This window comes from Helobdella robusta, assembly GCF_000326865.2.
Source record: "Helobdella robusta unplaced genomic scaffold HELROscaffold_79, whole genome shotgun sequence".
NCBI classification, from domain to species: Eukaryota; Metazoa; Annelida; class Clitellata; order Rhynchobdellida; family Glossiphoniidae; genus Helobdella; species Helobdella robusta.
This window is the reverse complement of record NW_008705453.1, coordinates 435,254-436,318: the sequence shown is the minus strand read 5'-3', so window position 1 is coordinate 436,318 and position 1,065 is coordinate 435,254.

Below are 1,065 nucleotides of genomic sequence, written 5' to 3'. Positions count from 1 at the left end.
AGTTGAATAGGTAGGCAGCGTAAGTTTATCTCTTCTATTTTATCTTGCACCCACATTACACGCACCAGCGTATTACACACACACACACAAATACATACATAAACACATATGTTAGTATTTGAGCGTAATTTTATTTTCATTACACATTCTAATTTATTATTACTAAGGTTGAGAGTAATTTAATTTCATAGGTAGTTAAGAGCAATAATGTAATTCTAGGAAAAATCTTGTAATGTAAATTAAAACGCTGTAAGTGTATCGATAGGTAGGTTAATTGTTAAGTTTTACATTATCATTATTAAGTTGGAGCCTAAGGCATTACGTAGGTGGTGGGGTGGGTGCCGAAAGGCCAATGAATTGGGCTCTTGAGTTTTGTAATTTTAGGTAAGCTAGGACCGTAATGTAATAAATAGGTAGGTTAAGGCTACGTTGTAACACATCCTCATTAATAGATTTAGGGTTTAAGTTTTATATTATTATTACTAAGTTGGAGCCCAAGGCATTACGTAGGTGGTGGGGTGGGTGCCGAAAGGCCAATGAATTGGGCTCTTGAGTTTTGTAATTTTAGGTAAGCTAGGGCTTAATTGTAATGAATAGGTAAGTTGAGGGTACGATAGCCGATAGACTCTGAATTTTGAAGTCTCTTGTCAGAGGTAAGCCTTGGCGGCCAGTGGTGAACCGGCAATGGTTTACTATCCGGACGGCAATGGTTTACTATCTGCACGGTAATGATTTACTATGCGGCATGGCCATAGTCTACTACCCGCACGGCTTCCGGACGGCAAATGGTTTACTATCCGCAAGGCAGTAGTCTACTATCCGCACGGCAATGGTTTACTATCCGGTGCCCTGGCTGTCGGTGAACCTCTGTGCAAGGAGGGAGAATGAAGGGGAACTTTCGACTATCGTACCATTAACAATTTATTATAGATTAGTTAAGGTAATTGAATAAGTAGATAGGATTATTTTTATTAAGCAATTTAAGATGCAGGCACCGCTAAGCTTTCTAATGAGAATTTTTTGTTTCTCCATTCCACGGGCTGTGTTTCAACAACAATCTCGAGG